Source organism: Cinclus cinclus, chromosome Z (assembly GCF_963662255.1).
Source record: "Cinclus cinclus chromosome Z, bCinCin1.1, whole genome shotgun sequence".
In the NCBI taxonomy this organism is placed as follows: domain Eukaryota; kingdom Metazoa; phylum Chordata; class Aves; order Passeriformes; family Cinclidae; genus Cinclus; species Cinclus cinclus.
Genome location: NC_085084.1, coordinates 78,235,567 through 78,257,470, shown reverse-complemented (window position 1 = coordinate 78,257,470; position 21,904 = coordinate 78,235,567). Strand labels below are relative to the sequence as shown.

General features: G+C 41.1%; 1 protein-coding gene across 32 annotated transcripts in view; it reads left to right on the top strand.

Annotated features, from left to right (window-relative positions):
• Nucleotides 1–21,904, top strand: part of CELF4 (CUGBP Elav-like family member 4) — a 670,482-nt gene that overhangs the window by 438,183 nt on the left and 210,395 nt on the right. The gene's annotated exons all lie outside the window — the stretch shown is intronic.

Below are 21,904 nucleotides of genomic sequence, written 5' to 3'. Positions count from 1 at the left end.
TAAATACATCTGTAACTACTGAGATAGGTGTGAAAATGTAATTAACTGGAAACCTACTGAGTTTAAATGGACTTTTAGTTGTTTCAGAGTTTTTTTTTTTTCCTTATTCTTTAGCCCTCCCTCCTCCCATTCTGAAGTTAAGTTTAGGCTTGTGGGTCCTCTAACTCCCACTGGCACAGTGTAATTTAGCAAAGGTTGTTCCAGCCGAATTTGAAATTAATAATTTCAAATAGGCAAATCAATGATATTTAAAAGCTCCCTCCTGTGTGTTTGTACAATCTGCACAGGTATAAAAGCTAATCACATCTTGCTAGGGAAGAACATTTTTTATGGGTTTTAAGTAGAGCTTGGCAGTTTGGCAGGATCAAACACCATGTTTCTTCCTAAAGTGTGTGTGCACCTCTGTAATGTAATATTTCTCATTAACTTAGTGCTGGCAAAAGGTGTCAATGCCAACAGGGAGAGGCCAGACAGAGAGATGACAGGCCACCTATTTTGTGTCACCATGAGATCTGTGAATAGAAGGAAGGGGACATGGAAGGGATCATGCAGGATCAGAAACAGGAAGTTAAAAAAGTTCCTGAGGGTATTGCTATTTTGGACAGTAAAGGGCTAGGTTTGGTTTACCTAAAAGACATACAGGAGGATGCCAAAACATGGACATCCTTCAAATATCCTGTAAATGCCATATTAGTTCAGCTCCAGCACTACTTGTCCTTTATCATGATCACAGCACTTTCAAATATCATATTCCTAATGAAAAATATAAAAAAATTACAGACTCTACATTTTTCATAGCAGCATTTCTTTCTAACATGAGTAATTTACATTTACTTCCCACCTGGAAATAAGATATTGTAGAACCACTCCCCACATTTTCTCTGGTTAATATAATTTTGAATTCTATGGCTATCTGCAAAGCAGAGAATCATAAAATGGTTTGGGTTGAAGGGACCTTAAAGATCATGTAGTTATGAATACTACTCCCTTTCTAAGTCCTCAAAGACCTTCAGCTGCAATAATTTCTTGCAGCAAGGAGTTCCATAGGTCAGCTCTAGAGAAGGTAAAATATATGCTATTTCTATGCCAACTCCAATGTATAATTTATTTTCTGGATTAGTATTTTGCCTGTGCTTCTACATGAAAAGATCCTATTCAGCCCAGTGCTGTCTCATATGGAGAAGAAAAGCCAGCTGGCTGTGCTGAAATACTCTTTCAAAAAGTTCCAAGAAGGAGGATGAGTCTCACATTTGTATTCTCCTTGCAACATCTCTTAATAATTTAATTCCCATTAGAAGTGCCTGTGTTGTAGGGGGGAAAGATTTATAGAGAGATTTCACTCCAGGTTGGGTTTTTGTCTTTCTGTGTTTTCTTGGCATTTATCATGCATGTTTTAATTTGGATCTGAGTCTTGCTACCATCTGGTCATTATTGCAAAGAAATATTCATTTTCTCTGAGTGACATGGGCTTCATTCATCATGGAACTAGCTGATTGCCCCTTTTTTTTTTTTTTTTGTTTTTGTTTTGTTTTTGGGGGGGGTTGTTGTTGTTTTTTGTTATTGTTGTTTGTTTGGTTGGTTGGTTGGTTTGGTTTGTCTTGGTTTGGTTTGGTTTGGTTTGGTTTGTTTTTTTTTCCTATTACTTGGAATGAAGTCTGAAGATACTTAGCACCAGACACAGGAGTAGGGAATAAAGTTTGCAAAGTTAGTGGCAGCTGGTAACTGGGCATAGGAAAAATTAGAAGACACTTTTTAGGCTCTGATTCTTACACTCGTTTCCATACGTCATGCATGGGAAGTGCAGCACTAGAGGCTAAGGCAACACCGCAGAGGATGGGAAGTGAACTGATGACTCCATTCCCCTTCTACTATTGAACTGTGAAGTGCTGTCACTATCAGAGTGAAACTCGGAGGTTTTTGCTGTCACCTAAACATAGGGAAGACAAAAAGGAGACAATTTACCCCAGAGGAATGTTGCAACAGCTACGCTCTGTTTCTCTCACAAAAGGAAAATACTTCCAAGAATGACAGCCTCAGAAGCAGTGTGAGTTCTTCATGAAAAGGTCTCAAAAGCCATAACTCAAGCTTTGAAGGGAAATTAGATATTATCACTTTTAGGCTCCTACCATGCAAGAGCCTTTCCTGGTTGCCTGTCACTGCAGACAATGGGCACAGAAGCAGGGAGCAAACAGAGGGACTCAACTAGTTTTAGGGTTATTTGTCATGTGTAGTGACCCACAACCACATCTGCAAATCCCTTTGCAAATAAACTGCTTGTGACTATTCTTTTCCTTCCCTGGTACTTCCCACGTGCTGTTGTGTAGATCCCCGGACTAATCATTCTTTGGTTCTCTTTGTTAGCAAATACTCCTTTGTAGCAGTTACTGCAGAGAGGGAGGGGGTGTGATGGGGAGGAGTCAGTCTCTGCAGGCTGTGAAAGCCAGGTGTCCATCAGGGGGTTGGACTAGACAGTCTGAAGGACTGACATCCTTCAGCATCATCATTTATGTAGCTCTCCAAATGGGGTATAGCTAAAAAAAAAAGGCCAGCCAGGGGCAGATGGTAACTTGGGATCAGTCAGGAGCAGAGACAGATGGCAACGTACAACCAGTTGGAAGACAAGTTATTGCACGAGATTAGCTGGAAATGGATGGGAATTGTAAAATGGGACTGGTTGGGAATGTAATTCTGTACAGTCATTTGCAAAGAGCAGAAAATTAGACCACCGTCCTTGCTCCCCTGGCAGCCTTGGACCTACTTATGTTTCCAAACAGTGCAGAACCACACAGATCTGCAGAAAGCAAAGTGATCTCCCAGGGATAAGATCTGGCCAACATGATCTCACTACGACCTCTGGATTTGGTCCTAGAGATTAGCTTCTTTTTTGGAGAGAACAGGACCACTGGTAGCAAGCATTGCAGTTTAGTGTTCATCAGCTGCTGTCACTGTGCCCAAGGAAATATGTTTAACAGTTTTTGGACACACAGCACATTCTGTTGCACCATGTCGAGGGTGGTTTCAAATGGAGCAGCCAACAACTGGAGAAGGTGATAGAACAGCTTGCTTCAATTTGGACCATCTGTGACAGTGAGATTTTGGGGTTATGAATACTCAGCCTTCCTCCAACCTAGCAAGGCAGAGAGAGAGAGAAAGAAAGTGGGAACAGCTGTGAATTTGCTGGAGGGTATAACGAAGCTCCATATTGGGTAGACCAATATCAAATGACCAGGAAAAAAAAATTGTTCTTGATCAAAATTAATTTTTACTCTTCCTAATAGGTGGCTTGTTTGGAGGCTCTGCTCCTGCTCAAAGTGATTTGAGGTTGGTCAGGTCCCATTACTCTAGTGAAATCTGTCATGGTCTATTCTAACACAGGCAGAAGGCTAAGCAGAGTATTTATTTATTTATTTGACAACAAAGAAGGAGAGCAACAGAATCATCCAGTGGTAAGGGTATATGGGTAGGAGAAATAGGAGAGAGAGAGGCAATAAAAATAGAAGGCAGTCCAGATGTTTACTGCACACTAAAATACTGCCTTTCTTCTCTACTGATAGCACCGAATGCTATTTTGTTTCTTTGGAATTCGTTTTCTGAAAGTGTCTGCATGAGGAACATCTGCTCCCTCAAATCCAGACCTACAATTTGAATAAATTATCAATATCTGGCAGAGCCCGTTATTAATGGCTAGAGTTTTATAAGATTCTCCAGTATAATAATAGCAAAACTAGCGGCTGGCATTCCTCCCAGAGGGACTCTTATTTGTCCCATTTTATTCTGTTCTGTTTTATTTTCTTTTCTATTTTACTCTCTGAATCTGAGCATCATCATTTGATTTTTACCATAGCTCTTGGCTCAAAAAAAAAAAAAAAATAAAAGGAAGAAAAAAAGGAGAAAAGCCATTAGTATCCTATAAATCAAAAAGAAAAATGACGCCCTCAGATATAAAAGACTCCCTTGAGTGTTTTGTTATTATTACCTGTACAAGGTTGCACATGTGGTTTCAGAAACATCTTCTTCCATCAGGAATCATCAGGTAGTAAGATTTCTCACTTCCATGCAAGAGATGAGTTTTATTAACTTCCTCTTCAGTATATACCCTGGTAATTAATGATGCAGAGCACTTTTGTGGTACCCTAATGTAGGCCGTTTATCAAAAAGTGCAACTGCATAGAAAAAGGACTGTGTTCTTTCAATATGATAAATCCAAGTGCGTGCTTGGGTGTTCTACATCTCTCTTTTAAGTACAGCCACTCCTTATAATTGCAGGGTTTGACTTTCATTGCAAGTTCTGAAAAATCGCCTCCTGGCAGAGAGGTCCTCCCAAGCACGTGTGGATGGCCACACACCATGAAAAAAAAAATCACTTCCCACAGTCAGCAGAGCACTAAACCCATGGGGAGACCGTGCAGCCTAATTTTTGGAGCCACTGTGTGGAGCCTGTGGCAAAAGTAATTTGTCTGTGAGTCTTCTTTGTCAATGGGGACGAAGGAGAATCCAGCAGGGTATCTGCATGGAATTTATGCCCACTGCTGTCACCCAAAACTAGCTTCTACTGCTTTGGTCTGTTTGTTCCCCAGAGTTTAGTACTGGGAGATGCCTGTTATGAACCTTAGTGCAGGGTCAGGACCTGTGCCACTGAAGTCATTATTGCACATCTGAGCTCCTGGCAGGATTAAACCAATTCTCCCAAACTGTTTGCAGAGAGGAAGGAGCTATCTGTCCTGTAGGTATGCCCATTGCAAAAAGGGCAGAAAAGAAGACTTCAAAGTGCTTTGGTTTAAGACCTAATGCAAAAGCTCTGTCACCATATAAGAAAAAGAAAATTATAGAAGAAAATAATATAATCATGTCAGCAAATACATGGAGTCTCCAGAGTCCACAGGTTGCCCTTTGTCAGTATGATTTGCTTCAAGGAGCTGGTGTCCACCCAACAAGGAAAAGCAGGAGTCTTTCACAGGAGTCTTTCTCATGTCTAGATTCTGAAAACAGACCTGAGTCAAAGAGCACCCCGTTTCCAGCAGCTCCCACTGACAACAGAGAATGGCTCTGAATGGATATGTAGGTCCTGTGGGTTTGGATTAGCTGATGGGACTGGCAGCCCATCCCCAAGCACCCAGAGGGCCAGGAAGTCATCAGGACACAGGGACAGTCCTGGAGAGGGGAGTCACTAGAACAAACTCTGCACAATATCCCTCTCCACATGGGTAGGCAGAGCATTGGGCTGTCTCTTGGGATACCAAATGCCAGTATTTCATTCAAAATGCTCCTTTAGTCAACCAGTGGTGGTCCCTGTACTCACCCTGGAGGAATGCTTCCCATGTCTGCTCTTCAACTGGACACTGAAAAGACTCAAGTCTTCTAGTGCAACGATTCACCTAATTCCTAATTCACTGAGTGGCCCATCTGTCAAAGCCATGGCTCTGATGCTAGACCAAGAGGTTCTGTGGGTCACTGTCAATTCCTTTGTGCAACTCCTGGCAGATGATGTCAGTCACTCCTCCCTTATCCACCTGGGCTCTCATCCAGCTGTAGAAGGCCATGAAATATGTCAGGCACAATTTATCCTTCATGAAACCATGGTGGCTGTCACCTATCACCTCATTATTTTCCATGTGCCTTAGCATAGTTTCCAGGAGTATCTGCTCCATGATCTTTCTGGACACAGAGATGAGCCTTCCTTTTTTTCCCTTTTTAAATGGAAGATATATTTACCTTTTTCCAGTCACTGGGAATTTCACCAGTCTGCCACAGCTTCTCAAAAATTATGCACAGCTATTTTACCTACCAGTTCTCTCAGGACCCACAGCTGCACTTCACCAGGTTCCATGGACTTGTGCACAACCAGGTTCCTTAGATGGTCTCAAATCTGCACTTATGCATGCCCAAGCTCCTAAGCCACCCCTGTCCTTAGGAAAAGTCAGCTGGTTTTCACCCTAAATTGGTCTCTGTGAGCAGAGTCAATCCTGAACACATGAGCTGCTGTGCTGTCTCAGTTGAAAGGCTCCATCTCATGCAGGGATGGTGAAAATGAATTAGTTAATTATGTCAAGTGCTTTGGAGATGAAAAGCGACATCTGAGTGCCAAGTACTACTATTAATAACAGAACATATACCACCTACCAGGTATTATTTCTTCTTTTCCTCCTAAAAATATAGTTCTGAAGTTCAGATTACACCAGCACAAGTCAGAAGGAAAGCCTAAGATTTTTAGCGAAGTATTTAAATCTAAGCAATCCAGGATTCAGAGGAGCCCATTTGCTTTGGTTCTGCCTGTATTGCCACCTCTGTACCATGGTGTCCCAGTGCCAGTATGGCATCCTAAAAATATTGCACAAAAATTTGTCCTTATTTCAGTGTTTTGTATAGCACTTTGTTCAAATTCAAGGAAAACATCTTTGTAGGTAAACAATATGCTCAATTCCTCCTCAGCAAATCACTTACATACCTATTTAAATTAAAGCACAGGTTTTAGGCTTGAGAAAGCTGGGTGCCAGCTTGGTGGGGGCCCAGCTTTTCTGAAAGCCAGAGAGAATGGGAAGGAGAAGGAGGGGAGAAATATTCTCTGAAAATTCAACCTCACTTGAAATTCCAGATTGTATGAAATTAGTAAAAAGACTGCAAAATAGTAAATTCACAGTACTGTACCATGCAGGGTATAAACAACATTACAGATTTGTGTTGGTATTTAAACCTGTTAGGTGCGTTCTTGCTGGGTCACTTGAAAACTGGACCTTGGTGGGGAAAGCAGCTGGTCATTATTGATTTTGGTCTATTACAATATTTCAAGATAAAGACTCCAAAAGTGTTTTGTGAGACAGCAGTTGTTACAAACTCTGCAGGAGCAATGTGCCTTATTAAGAAAAGGATTCATATATGACAACCAAGGCCAATATTAATTAAACAAGTCCAAACACTGCAGTGTGTTTCTGCAGAGGGGAAGGAGTTTTCTTTTCATGCACAGTACAGCCAGCCAAATGTAAGATATTTTGAGAATGAAGCAATTTGTTGAATACACATCCTCGTCCTCATCTCTCCCCCTCCTTTTCCTCTCTCTCCTTGCACAAAATTTGAAGGCATTCATGTAAAATTGCTCTTAGGAATTTCACACACAGTTTTATTTATGGTAAATTTATTATAAGGATGTTCTCTGTCATTGTCTGAGAGATTTATTTATTGTATCACACTTTTGAAACTGCTGATATTGATTGTTTCAAGAGTTTGCCTTAAAGGAAGAGGGGGAGAAAAACAACAGCAAAAAAAAGCCTCACAAATGAAAAGAAATGGCCATGTTGCTATCAATTATTTCATAATGAGATATGAGGAGAGAATTTTAAACATTATCTCTAGCAATACAGTTGAACAAACAATATATTTACTGGAAATTATACTCCAATGATGAATGGCTTGTTTTAAAATAGAGACTTCTCTAATGGGGGCCTTTCAGAGAAGCACTGACACACAGTCCAACTCACAATTATTATTGCATTTTAATCGAAACTGAATTCCGTATTTCTGCCAGAGAGTGAGAAGAGTGAATCCCATTTGCAAATATCTCCGTCCTGATGATCCACAAACAATAACAAATTCTAAGCTGTCCAAAAATATTCTAGTGATAACTCCATTTGCCAGTAATTCATCCTTTTCCTTCTGCTACAACCCCCCTTTGGCTTTCTTTCTCAGTGTCCAGGTACATTTTCAACTGCAAAGATTAAAAAAAGAAAAACCAGCTTTTCCCACCACCACTAAAGAAGTGCACCCTTCCCCTGCCACCAACTCATTTTATGTAGAATAGGGAATTGAATATTACTCACTGAAGTTTCTAGCTATGACAGACAGTAATTTACCATTTTATTGTGATTCAGTGCTTCGGACAGAGGCACACATTGCCTGTCATGCTGTGTTCATCACTGACTCTAGAGACAAGCATTGCTTGTCAAATAGTAGAGCCCTTATAATGAGGACACCTAGGTATAACATAAAAGATTCACAGGCAAAAGGACTTCTTATGGAGGGCTTAAAGCCTCTAAAGCAGTATGAGATACTTAGATAATACACAAACTTTAAAAGTGCTACAGACAGATATTTCCCCTTGACATCTATGAGGCATACCAAAATTTTTATCAACAGAACAACATGTAAATCTTTGTGCAAAGCAGGCAGAGAAATTTATTTGCATTATCTCACCACCTCATAGAAGGGATGAAGGAGAAGGGGTGTATGTGTGTGATGTGGGACATGCAAACAGAACTACACAACCTAACCAGATGTGTGCAAGGGAAAGCAAAAACCTCTACCTTTCACCGAAGCTGCTGGTCACTAATGAGATTTCCAATGATTTTCATTTGTCTTCATTTCTACCAAGGTTGGCTCTGCATGGCATTTTTTTCATAAAGTGAGAGGTAAGGTGAGCCAGCAGGTTACAACACACGAGTCACGCTGTAAGCAGCTGTCAGGGGGCAGAACACTGACACTCAAGACTGGATTAATCCTCCATCAAACCTAATTGGAAATAATGGACTGGATCCTCAGCTGGGGCAAATGGACACAAACCCAGTGTTACTCAGTGAGGCTGCCCTCTTTTATGTCTGTCACAGAGCTGCACAACCCATCTGTGACTCTCTGCCTGTCATAGCCCAAGTGGCTTCCAAGGTTGGAGCTGGTTCCCTGAAGTTTCATCCCTTTGGCATGTCAGCACTCTCTTGGTCAGGTAGGAAATGGTCTGCACAAAATTTGACAGTGCTGAGGCACTGGAGTAAGTTGTCCAGAAATGTTGTGTTTGCCCCACTCCTGGAAATGTTCAAGGGGGGGATGGATGGAGTTTGGAGGAGCCTGGGATAGTGGAAGGTATCCCTGTGTCATGGCAGGGGTGTTAAAACGATGATTTTTATGATCTGTTCTGACCCAAAACTTTCTCTGATTCTATGAAGGTTTGCAGAGTATGCAGGTGATACCTTGTCTCCTCTGCCAGGTGTGGCTCAGGCCCAGGGTTTGCCCAGGGTTGCAGGAAGTTTTGTCAACAGGACAGAGCAGAGACCGTGGAAGGGGCATGAGAGCTGAGTGCAAAGCCAGAGCTGTGGTTGTCTTCAGACACTTGGCCCCATTGTGCTCAAAAAAACTCTGAAGAGCAGCAAGCTCTTCACAGACCAGGGTAAAATTGCCTCTTGCTTTCTGTCCATCCCTCCAACCCCAAACTAAGTGGGCTTTGTTATCTTGAGATTGCAAAGTCTCTTTTGAGCATACATTTCCAAGGGTGAGCAAAAGCATATCTGCATAAGTGGTTGTGTGTGAAGACCATACACTTGTCTGCATGGGAGAAGACTGGGTGAGATGTTCATGAGCCATCTTTTCCAGACAAGTTTTCCCCAGGCTTCCCCACAACTGAAAACCATGTTAATAAACCCCATGTCATATTTCTCCTGGCCAAAGGGACAATGCCTTTCCTCAGCAGTGCTTCCCCTGGATACCTTGTGGGAGGGGGGAGTTTTCTCCCCTCTCCTCCAGGTGCTGTGTCCTCCTTTCCTGAGATGGGAACATGGAAGGAGCAAAGCAGGATTCAAATGCTGCTGGGTGGAAGTTGCAGCATGTGCTTTTATATTTTCTTATTTGCACAGTAATGTGAGCACACAAGTTCATCAGTGCATTATAATATGCACATTTTCAGTCTTAGATGCTGTGTTACAGAAATCTGCCTCCACACACAGTTCAGCATCTCATTTGCAGGCAAGGTTATGTTTCCCTTTAAGGGTAGTTAGAAACACAACCAATTTTAGGTACTAATACTAATTTAGGAAAGTGCATGTTCTAATAAAGGTAGTTTAAATGTATTTAGAGGCTGAGGAGTACTTGAACTTTAATATTGCCGGTTTCAGATAACATTTGAATATTAGTGAAGCTAAACTGATTGATTGAATTACTTTAGGGAAGGGTGAGACACAAATGCAACATTTTAGTTAGTCTTATTACATTTTCATTTAGCTTAAGGGAAATTGTAACTGCTTGAATATTGGATATTAGAATGCCCAGGTAAATTTTTGCAAGATTTTGCTTTATCACTACATGCATATGTCACATGCTGACATTCATTTTCTAATGCTCTTTCCCATCTTTTGTCCCACTTCTCCTAAAAAAGAAAACAATATGTGAAATTGAAAAATGGTGCTCACTGAGGGGTTTAAAGACATTTGAAATTTGGAATATATTTTAAAGGTCAATTTCAGCAGTAATTATGTTATAATGGTGAAGCTTTTAGAGAATGCGAAACGCAAGATTAATATGTTGCCAGATAAAAAGTGGCAGAAGGCTCCATCTTGTGAGTGTGTGAGTACGTGTGTGCACGTTGCACGTGTTGAAGCTTACATGCTCCACCAACACACCAGAGCAACTCTCCCAAGCACAAAAGGCATCACCACACTTTGTACAGAGTGGGATTAGTGATTTAATTAGCTAAAATGAAATATTCTGGTTTACAATGTGTGTGTATGTATATAAATCTCAGGTGGGTGCTTTAACTACATGATCATCTCTGCAGCTTTATATTTTGTCAGGTGCTTTATTGGCTCATTGTGTGCTCCTTGTTGTCTCATAACCTAATGTGCCTTAGTGTACTTGATCAAAAAAACAAACCTCTGAGTCATGACGATGCCAAACACCACATGAGTTTTCAGCTCTATTAAAGTGAGTTGTGTAAGAACTTCAGATCTTCTGATGGAAACTACTGGTGAGGACTTAATCAGTGTAGCCAACAAACTTACTTGTTACAAACCCTTCTCTGCTGGATGAAATTCTACCACACCAGGAAGAGCATTATCATGAAAACTCAGTCCTGGCTATGCACTGGTACAGATGGGCACTTTCATCCCAACAAAGTTTTTCAGTCCTCTGTCTTCTTTTTGGAAATCCAAGCCTGACAGCACATTTTTAAGATGAGACACAGGGGTGGATCAAAGACTGAACACAGAAGGGATTGTTCATACCGTCTAGCTGCCGCTATGTGAAGAAAATCCTGTGAAATTTGGAGGCCCCTGTGTACCTATTCATTATATAGGAGTAGAATTCCTATTTCTTTTATTTTTAGCATTTACAAGTCAGGGGGTGAGGTCTGAGCTGATTTTCTTTTAGGACCAGTAAAGGAAAATTGGCAGGCAATGAATGTGTACCCAACCAGTTCTAGGTGGATATCCAGGTTTTTGCTGCTCTCCTCTAGGTGCATAGGGAGGCTAAGTGACAAGCTCAGGGTAGGCATCTAACACTTCAGCACTTAATCCTTAGATGAACCTCAATTGCATGCTATTCACTCCATTTGCATTTAAATTAGGTGCCTAAAGACCCCAGGAAGATGGTAAGCTCCCATCTCTCCAGTGACAGAGTGAATATGAAGGCAGAGCCCACACAGCAAGGGCTGTGATTGCTGCAGAAACTGTGAGGCACCTGGCAACTGCAGCAAGGCAAAGTAAAACAATAAACCAGAACATGATGTATAATGAGAGAACTAGTCATTTCCCAAAGCACATCATAAATAGTATATTTACAACATTAATTAAATGTCTGCAACTAAAATTATTTATAATAGAGATGTGAGAACTCAATAGACTATTAGTGAAGTCAACTTGTTTCATTCCAGAAGGACTGGACAAAGACTTATTATACTGTATATGAAAGTCTTAAAGAGTTGCTGGCTTAGAAAAGTTTCTTTCTGAGATGTCTTCATAAAAATAATGAATGTGTTATAGAGCATTGCTTATGAGAGAAAGCCTAGTTTGTCTTGACTCCTCTCTGACATATTTCCCATATAAACAAGGAGAAAAAAAAATGTGCTTTTATCCTAATGAAATAATAGTGTAGAGTGTTAAAGAGAGACCCAGAAAGCGTACACACTGGTACCTTTTGTTTTTGAGTTTCTCCACAGTGTGTAAAACAAAGAGCTACTGAAGGCCAATAGGTTGCTGTCTTCATGGCCAACAGTACCTACATCTCTACCTGTGAATAAACAGGATGTTGGCATGTGCCCTGCCCTACAATTTCCCACACCATTGAACAATTAGCACATCCCTCGACAGCTTTGGCCCATGTCCAAGCTGACCATGGGTCCCTACATGAAGGCATACATCATTTCAAAAAGCCATGTGAGTAAATTTCTGCCAGGTTTGTCTCCTTTCACCATGCTTTGCCCTCCGCTGTGTTTCCACAAGTCCTGCATGCTCATGTGTGTTGATACATCCTCATGCCACACCTCAGGGCATTAGCACATGCTCTCATTTCCAGGCTTTGCAAACTGCTTTGTTATGTAGGGTTTCTTTCCTGCAAGTCTGAGCAGAACCCACACAAATTAACAGACTTACTTACTGTGAGCAGGGCCAGCATGCTTCACCTGGCCATGGGGCTAGACAAGGGTCCTTAAGCCTGTTTTATTTAGACATTAACACATGAAGACATGCCTCTGCTGCTTTTGGGAGGGAAGAGACAGTTTTCAGCAGCAGAAAATCCATATCTTTGAGCACTGATGAACTTTTCTATTCCTTCTCCAACTGTGATCTTAAGCTTGGAGGCTCAAGAGCTGGTTACTGTGAACTGGTCAGATTTTTCCCTTTTCATACACCAGCATTTATTTATAGCCCTCTCAGCTGGACCAGCCAAAAAATGACCAGGGAAAGAAAGAGGAGGTGTAAGGCCTATTATTATCACCTCTTATTTTCATTTTATGAGGCTCTGAACACCTACCAGCCAGATAAAATTGAATATATAAAGTAACTACCAAACTCTATTATTATTACATTTAATTTTGATTTTCTTTTTCTCTTTTCCTCCCCCCTTCCTCCTTTCTGTGTTTTCTTTGAGGTGATTATGCCCACTTCTTGTTCATTCCTTGTCCTCAAGGTCATGCGCTATGAAGATTTCACTCAGTACACTGAAGGGTAAATAAATTAGGAGAAGTCAAGCCCCTTCATCTTCCTCAAGGAATGAGTTTGCCCCCTGCAACTTCTTCTGGTCCTCTTCATGGCTGTTGTCCACTTAATAAATATTGTAGCAAGGCAGTATCTCTTTGTCATCTCCCTTCAGATTTCCAAGAATGTTGTGCCTTAAACGTCTGGAGCCACAGGGTGTGCCAAAAGCTGGGTCACATTTTGCTATGATGTTTCCACTATTTCAGCTCTGTCTAGAAAGGGCAAATGGTCAATCATCTTCCTGAGAGTTAATGGAGCATTCCTGCAGCAAGAAGAAAAAGTGAAAAAGTTTAAAAAGAATGGCTTATTATCTCAGTCAGCCAAAATTCACCTGGCCTGTCACCTGCCTAGAAGTCTTCATTTTCTTTTCTTTATTCTTCCAGATTTTTCTTCCTTTGCTTTTCTTTCCCTTTCCTTTATTTCTGCTGCTTCAGTTTCAGATGCACACCCCTGTTCAGTTCTCCAATTATAATATTTTGAACTTTAACATTGAAACCACGATACCTGTCAAACATATTTTCTGTACATTTCTAGGCTCTTTGTAGACAGTAATTAACTGAATCTGATAATAATTCTGAAAGTTTAGGTGATTGGAGGCACAGAGTGCCCGAGTGTTCAGGTGCTTAATTAGTGGCAGAGTGAGGATGGGAGCTCAAGAGTCCTGACTCTTCATTCCTTGATTTGACCATCTGATGTTGTCTCACATAAAGCATAGGAAAATATGGATCAGACTATCTCTCTCCACATCCCTCTTCATCTTATTCTAATTGCATGCTCATATTTAATCTACTTTATCAATGCCAAATTCCCCACCAATATGGTCTGGCTAATGTTCTGTGATACTCTGATTACTCCTAATGCTCTGTCTTCTGGTCCTAACCTTTCCCTTGAGATACCCCCTCCTCACCTGCTTTAACACCACAGTGGCTGTAAATTATATCAAAGGATCAGCTCCAGCTACCTAAACAAGTGAATCCAACCAAATAAGTTAATACTTTTTCTTTCTCCATCAGCAGGGACATAGGATCACATAATCATGGAATCACAGGATAGTTTGGTTGGAAAAGGACCTTTAAAAATCATCTAGTCCAACACCCCTACAATGACCAGGGACATTTTCAGCTAGATCTGATTGTTCAGAACCCAGTCCAACCTGGCTTTCCATGTTCCTCAGGAGGTGGCTTGCTGAGTGTTGCAGGACTTTTTGTTTGTGGTGAGTTTTATAGGCACAGCTGGGCTGACTTTTTCCCCACCATGTGCCCAAAATTTGCAATTTTCCTTAACCACTGCTAAGAACGCTCCTTTATGATTCATCCTGACAAGTTTAAATTTGTCTCTGACTTCCGGTAGGGACAATATCTTAAGACAGGTAATATATACATCCCTTTCCTATCTATCCCACTCCTGATATGTTGTATTCTAGATTAAGCTCTTCTACTCCCTTTTGTTTGCTTGGGAAGAACTGGGGACCAGACTGAAGGACAGGGGTGTGGTGCTGCCACAATGGGAAGAGCAGAGGTCAGTGGGCTCAAGACATTCTTCACGTCTCCACAAAGACACGTTTCAAAGTACCCTTGCCCGCAGTTGCAGAGGGAGCTGTGGCAGAGCTTGTGACTGTTTCCCTGCCACTGTCTCATTACTGGTGGGGTCAAACTTCATCTACTCCATTCAGGTATTTTGGTACAGCTGGGGGTAGCCAGCCCTCGCACGTACTGAACCCACCTGTCTCAGTCTCTGCACTGTTTCTAGTGTTCATCATCCTGCCCCATGCTGCCATCTCCCTGACTAATTAATAAGTGAGTCATCTTCTCCTGTGGCCTCAAAATGCATTCAAGCTGTCAGTGGTACATTTATTTATTTATTTTGTTGCGGTTAAAGGACTCTCCTAAACAAGGAAAGGATAAATAGAATCAACTCAGACAAGGTTATTTCACATTCTTAATTTCCAACACTATTTTTTTTTTGTTTAAGTCCCACTATGCTTGTTCATGTTTTTCCCCTTTCCCTCTCCCACCTGCTAGCAAAAAAAAACAAAATACATTTTCGAATCAAGATAAAGCCATCAAAGAACTAACTAAACATGATTAGAAAGGACCTCTCCTTAATGGGGAAAAAATCATGATTTAGACCTGGCAGCTTTCCAAATATCCCTGTGCAATCAACCAAAGAAACACATTTTAGAAAACAGAATTGTAAAAGTAACTTTGAAGAATTGGTTGCCAAGGAAACAGATCTGTAAATACTTAACTGCAAACATTAAGTGACACAGTGATATTCCAGAGCTCAGGATGTTTTAAAAGGATGGCAAATTTCACCCAGCTCTTTAAATAATCAACTCGGCTGTGCTTTGATTTTTCTTCTTTTTTTTCCCTTCTCCTTTCTTTTTTTCACACTATTCAGTGCAATCGCATCCCTGTTCTCAGGCATGTGTGATAATGGAAATGCCAGAACTATTTTATAAAAGAGAGTCCTGATCCTTTATAACATGGAAGAAGAGAGGGAGGATGCAGCACCAAATACTGACTCAGAGCAACCTGTGGAGTCTAAAAATATAGCTGAAATTCATTCTGTTTCCCTATAACTGCAGGGTCAGAAGAAAGCGTGATTGATTGTGGCTTTTCACTGCAAGAAAAACCACAAACGACCAGCAATTTCTTGTCATCTGCCAGAGAAGAATCAGATGCAAAGAAATAAAAGGGTTATAGGCAATTTTAATTTAAACAAGTGGGCACATTTATGTTGTGCTCTAGCCTTAAATCTTGGTTCAGACTTAACTCTCTCCCAGGTTCCCCAGTGCATTTCAAGACCCACCTCCTGTTGAATTCAGTGGAGTAAGAATTCCCTGGTCCCTTGGCAAGTCAGGGCAGCACTTCTTTCTTGTCATGGAGCATCCAAGCCTCATATACTTATTTGATCCAGTCAAGCAGGTGACTTCATCTAAAACCTCAGGTGACTGAGGGGCAAAACCTCTCTCCCCTGCTAAGATGTGGAGAGAAAATAGCATTGGTGTTTCCTCCTGGGAGAACAGTGAGGGGCAGCTGCTGATAGACCTTTCTCTGGCTACAGGTGCTGATTATGGAAGACTTTTGCAAGCCTGCTTTCCCAAGATTTTGAATGATTGAATTTTCAGATGTACTTCAAAAGGTCTACATGTTCTCCCCAGCCTCACGGGAGGTGAGATGGGTCATCAGTACCGCAGTGTGAAGGAAATCTTTAGGGATGGTCGTGGCCCAATACGTGATAGTAGAGTGAACTGTGGTTATGCACCTACTCTCATCAGATGCCTCTTAATAGCTTTGCTCATCTATTTTATTTTGCAATATAAGTTTCTCTGTGGTTTAAAACCTAACATGGGCAGGTTAATTTAACTTGTATAAGTCTTTTAGGTGAGGTGTTTCCTCTTTGGCTTCTGACACATTCTGCTCAGAGCCTCCCAGTACTGCTAAAACAACCTATGGCTTTTCCAGAGTAAGGGACTAGGAGAAGGGAGAGGATATTTTCCCACTACATCTCTGCTGCTGGCAAGCATTTGGATTTGAACCAGAGATCCTCACTGCTGAGCAACAGCCTGTGAGTATCTGCAAACATGGGTTTAGCTGTTGCTTTAGGAGGACCTTTAATAACATGCTTGTTTTCATCGTTCTGGTTGGGTTTGAGGTTTCCTCTTCCCTGTGGGCTGGCTCTGTTATCCTACTGAAAGCTGAGCGGTATTATCCTTTAAGCTGATTTTGCTGCCCAGCTTAGGAAAAGAAGGGACAGGCAGAAGAAAGAAAAAACATAGAGGCCAAGGATGCAGGAAAAAAACCAGGAGGGGACAGAGAGAAGCAGTTTGAAAGGAGCACTGATCTCCAGAGTGATCACCTTTTACTTACACATTTTATTTGCTGGAAGTCTGTACGACTGTAAGAAATTTGTCTATTCCCTATCTAGTCTAGGGGTTACTAAAATGGACAGTGAAACATAGAGGGATAAACTTAGACATAGATAAGTTAGCAATCAATTTCTATATATAGATGCATATATATATATATATATATATATATATACATATATATATATATATATATATATATATATATATATATATATAGAGGTGTCTTTATCTCATATAGCTGAAAAGTTCCCACCTGGATCTCTCCTCTGCACAGCTTGCCTATCTCTGTATCTCACATACATGCCATCTGTCTGGGAACCTCTGAGAGAAACCTGTGTGATCTTTGTGGAAGGAAAGTGAGGAAAAGTACATTTTCCTTTGCCTTTCTCCACTCCCTCCTGCTCCCTCTTCTGGATGCATGCTTCAAGGAGATGTGTGCATGTCAGGCAGAGCTCAGCCCAGGCAGGGAGAGGAGAGGTGGCTCTCATTTGCAAAATCTGCAGTGTTTTCATCCTTGGCATGGTGGTGATGGGGTGGGGGAGAGGAAGGGGGTATGGCATGTCACTTCACTTTATCACTGCCTGAGCTCTCGCCTTGTCATTCGGCACTTGCCATGAATCTAAAGAGAGTTTGGCCTTAATAACTTCACACAAGTACTGCACTGCCAGTGACTTTAGAGACGGGTGACAGCAAGCAAGGAATTATAATGAATTGCTGCAAATGCCTTCTTCACACAAATTACAGTTATTTTCCTCTGAGCCTGCAAGCCTTCCAACATCAGGATTTTGGTTCAGAAGATAAGGTAGGGTGTTTTTGTGTCTAGGGAGAAAGACATACATTTTGCAGTTGCATTTGGACCCCTTCACCCCTTTCTTTCCCTGTTGCCTCCCTGGGGTTTTTTTTTTCGTTTTTGGTTTTGGTTTTTTTGGTTTTTTTTTTTGGTCTTGTTTTGTTTTGTTTTTTCATGTTGCTTTGTTTCAGATTTTTTTTTTTCTCTCATGCAGTCAGAAAACTGATTTTCCCACTAAAAACACTACAGTCCTTACAAGCCACCCTGTACTTTAGCAGAGAGGGGAAGGAAGTGTGGCCCTTGTGGTGCCTGCAACAATTTAATTTGGGGTTAATATCTTTCCTTTCCTAGATGGGACTATGAAGGTCCCCTTCTCCACTGAGGGCCATGTCACCCTGACTGTCTGTCCATCCTGATAGGTGTGCCCTGCTGAGGATGCCCTCAAACAACATCCCTGCTTTCATTAAGGCAGCTGCTTTGGTCTCTGTAGGGTGGACTACTGTTGCTGCAAGCTTTGTTTGGCTGTTCAGCACCCAAAGTGCCCATGACTGGTTCATGTTGACTGTCACTGTTGCCCATAATTTGATTCAGCTTTGTCAGTCTCTGATACATTTGAGTTCTGACCATTGAAGAAGGTAAATACAGCATGATTTCTTTTAGACTGGTGTTAATGGCCAGTATATGGCCAGAACATGGCTTATAACCGTTTTTCATTTCTCCATCAGTATCTATCCTTTCCCTTAACAGATATTTTTAGCAGTAGTGAAGTGATGCAGTCCTTGGCATTTCTGAGAAGAAATTGTCTGCACAGGCAGGTAAATTGCCCTAGAATCTCCTTGGTGCTAACACACAGCCAAATCTTCCATCTTAATGTTCATCCTGGAGATGCCTTCACTAGGGGTCAGATCATATCTATTCCTCGGCTGAGCACAGAAGATTGTCTTCTTTTGTCACCGTCTGTGTGGAATATAAGACTGGAGATGACACTGTCTTCTCTGTGTGTGAGTTCAGGTGATTTCAGTGGTGGTTTGCAGAGAGCAGAGGATATATGTCACAGAATCAAGAACAGCCTCCCCTAAGGAGCAAAAAGAGTACTGTCAGGTAGTCACTTTGTGCAGCTCTGCAAAGGTCACTTCTGTTCTTGCAGAGCATCTTCCAAAATCACTAGAACAAATGGGAGGATTTATTTTCCCTTCCCTGCTTTTTGTTACAGACTGGGAACACAAGATATTTTCTCCACACGAGTCAGAAGTGTCACTCTAAGTGCACTTTAACCTCATCAACTTTAGGCATTTAAAAGATTCTCTAAAGAGTTTTGATTGAGACCACTGGTCAGCTGAACTCTGTACCATTCAGGCAGCTTTTCACTCTTTCTCAACATAATCATCCATACAATAAGGCCTTGCTTCAGCTGTTTAGTTCCTAGATTGGTTTTAAAACACATTATTTGTGCTATTGCCCGTGTTACTTGTTTATTTAGCAGCTGTCATATGTCAGGATCAACTGAGCAATGATAATGCGTGGCAGAAATATTTCAATTATACGTGGAGCTATTCTTAAGCATTTAAAAAGAGAGATGTCTGTCATCCAAACCCATGTTATCCCAGAGGTGATCACCTGCTGCTGTTGGGTCCCAGGTGCATTCAGGACAGGTATTTGATCTTCTGTTTTCATTTGAAATGGGTTAGATTTTGTGAGGGGTATTGCGGGAAGAGAGGAAGTCCAAAGTGTCCTGAGAAACAAATGACTGAAGAGCAATATTATTAAAGAGTGAGCTGTTTCAGCAAAGGCTCTGGGAGCAACAAGTTTGCCTTTTCCCTAACCCAGTGTGAATCTGGGCTGCCACTGACTTGGTTACTGGCAGGGAGAGTCTGTCTGCGGTGTCAAAGCAGTTAAAGGGACACTGCCAACATGCTCTACCTCCTCAGGAACAAAGTGTGAATTACAAGTAGTTTCAGGTGCTATGTTTGCCCTTGAGTATCCTTTGCTGATTCCTGTTGTCTCACAAACATGTTTTGAAATGCCTTTCCTTCCCTTGCTGTAGTGTGAAAGCCCAATGACGGACTGTCAGTCACAGAGGGAGTGTTGCAAAGTCCATCCCTAGGTAGAAGGGTGATAGTTTCACTTTGTCAGTCTCCCTGCCAAAAAAAAGTGTGTGGTGATGGCACCCTGCATCATGACCCTTGTCAATAAATTTATCAATTAAGTTTCAAGGCTAGGAAGACATCCACTCCTGGCCTTTGTCAGAGATAGGACGTGCTGCCTGGATCCATGGGCTCTCCCTGTGCAGCCATTTGCAGGTTATAAAGTATGACATGTTTATTTATTTACAGTTATGTCAAAAAACTGAACCAGCTTCTTTAGTGCTCAGATCACAATTGAATTGGGCAGGGTTAGCAGTTAATAAAATCTATTTTCAACTTGGAGGTGACTAAACATTACTGGTGCCATCTCACGGGTATCTGATACTGGAGCTACTTTTGTTTGTGGCTCTAAAATCAGGAATGAACCTGCAACAACCTTGTAGTAGTGCAATCATACTGGATGGAAGTATGGCCGCATGGTCTAAAATTATCCAGCTACCAAAGCTTATATGTTGCCATCCATTTTTTGGGCTCCTTGTGCCACCTTCTGCCTGTGTGGGTGGCAGGTCTAAGGACATTTATTTGATGAGTTACATCAGGTCAGCAGAAAGAAGATAATTAATTAAGTATAGTGCAAAATTTTGAAATATAGGAGCTGTGTGTTAAACACTGCTGCTTTAATATATCCAGATCAGGTGTGAGTACACAGTCAAATTACATTAGTGAAACAGCTAGCTCTGCTACAGTCTTCCAGTTTTAAAGTTACTTTTATATAGAAGAATAGAAAATAGATTTTCTGCAACTGGGCATTAGTCCCAGATTCTATCTGAACCCAAGGCTGAATCTGAAACTTTCTGAAACACAGTTAAAGCATCAAAAACATCAAAGGCATGTGAAGAAGTGGTATCTAAGATCAGCACTTTATTTCATGTGCCCAAAGTTTTTGTGATCCTTTAGCTGGTTCCATGTACCTAGAAAACGTTTAACCACAGCCTTACTTAAACCAAACACTAACATTCCTTTAAGAGGGCAACAGATTCCACCTTATTTTAAAACTTCCTGAGTGAACCAAGCAAAAGTGGAAAAGTCCTCACAGTCTTCTGCCCTTCTCTAACAAAATGAACCCAAATAGAAAAGCTGACTTAAGCAATTACAGTTTTGTCAACATTTGGTTTTGTTCTGGATTTGAATGAAAAGGCAGAATATCAACACTCATCTTGGGACAAGGAGTTCTGTAAAAACGGAAACTTTTTTAGCCTGACATCTTTGATTGAGGAAAAACGTTTAGACTTTCCTCAAATTGAAATTCAATTTCCAGGCAGCCAGACCTGAGCTGTCGCAGTGCCTCAGGCAAATGCTGTGGATGGGGGGTACCATGGGATTTGTAGCCTGGCAGGGGAGCCCAGCCCTGTGAAGGATGGGGATGTAAGACAGCTAAACTACTGCTCTCACAAGAAATGGCTTTCAGCACTATTATTTGAATTGTGGGAAGATTCTGCTTTCATCAGAAGTCCTTCAATTATCTTTTTTCAAACAACAGATAATTATCCCCATTTAAAGGCGAAAATGATCTGTGGGTTTAGTAGAGAAAAGAGGACATTTGACCTAAAACACATTCTTGAAAGGTGGAATTAAGTGTTCTGTGCATAATTTTGAAGGAGAAGGGAAAAAAACCCACAAAAGAACTAAAACCAAAACCTCTCCTCTCCCCCCCAACACACACAAATGGTTTATTTGATGTGCTGTTTGTGATTTCAGTGAGTTTGAACAGTGTTCTTCATTAAGAATCTACTAGTCCACTGGATTTTGAGACATTTGTGTCAGGGACAATGACTTATTTTTTGTTGCATAATTTAATGTTATTACTCATTAAATGAAATAATAGTTGTGAATGCAGTCCTCAAGCTTGAGCAAATGCTTTGCTTTGAGCAATTCAGGTTGCCTTTTTAGTAATATTTTCTCAAAAGCAAAAACAATAACAACAAAAAAACAAACCAAAGAATTAGGAAGGAAATTATGAGTATTCTTTACAAAGTGAGAGGTTTCAGAGCTGTAGATGTATATCATGCACAATTGCATGTCTTGAATGCATTAGTTCAGCAGAGTGGAAGGAATTATATGTCATATCTGAGGTTCTTGATTCTAGAGAAAGAGCAGTAGCTGAAAGTGGATTACAGCAGCTCTCTAGCTAAACACCTGTCTTCTATGAAAAGAA